Raw genomic sequence first — 920 nt, 5'->3', positions numbered from 1 at the left:
GGATGTGTATCCATATCACAATACTCCCACGGTTAAAAAAGTGCGTCCAGATAACTGTGGCCGATTGCCTGTCTCTAACCTCACTAACTATCGCTGCAGTTTGACCTTTATCAAGGAATCCTCTCGATTCATGTTCACTTACCCAATACAGAGCCGCAGCAATGTCTACAAACGTTACGAAGACTTCAAGAGGAAGACCCTGATCACACTTCGGCGGGATGGCTACATACTTGAGCATACTCGCATCGTTGAAGATCATGATAGTTTCAGCAACTTCAAGTAGGGAACGCGAAAGAATACGAAAATTAGGTCGTATACTCTTTCAAAAGTACGCAACCCACACACAGTTGACAAATGCATACACTCCACAGCAAGACGAAGTTGCTTAACGATGCATGCGGACTATCATGGAATGGGTTCGAGCACTGCTGTCGGACGGAAATATCCCAAATCAAGTATGGGCAGAGTGTGTCTGTCACGTGATCACACTTATCAATATGACGCCTAGCTCTAAGCTTGCTGATCGTACTCTTAATGAACTGTGCTACAACTGAACTTCATCTATGGAATCTATTAAAGTGTTCGGGCGTTGTGCGTACATGCACCTTACATAGCAGTACCGATGCAAACTCGACGTCAGAGCTCGGTTGTGCATGTACTTAGGCATGCCTGACTATACGAAAGGTTATCGTTTAATGGATCTCAACACTGATGCCACTGTCAACAGCATAGACATAGTCTTGAAATGGGACAAATTTCCCTTGTTATTCAATTTGACGTCCACGTCAGAAGCACCGCTGCACCTACACCTGTGCCTGCAACAATTGCAGCTGCAAAAGGCACGACTCATCGCACGCTACCCACATTCAGAGAGACGCTTGACCAGAACGCGAAACACTACTTTTTTGGACGGAAACGTG

Source organism: Phytophthora parasitica (genome assembly GCF_000247585.1).
Source record: "Phytophthora parasitica INRA-310 unplaced genomic scaffold supercont2.43, whole genome shotgun sequence".
Classification (NCBI taxonomy): domain Eukaryota; phylum Oomycota; class Peronosporomycetes; order Peronosporales; family Peronosporaceae; genus Phytophthora; species Phytophthora nicotianae.
This window is presented reverse-complemented; position numbering follows the sequence as displayed.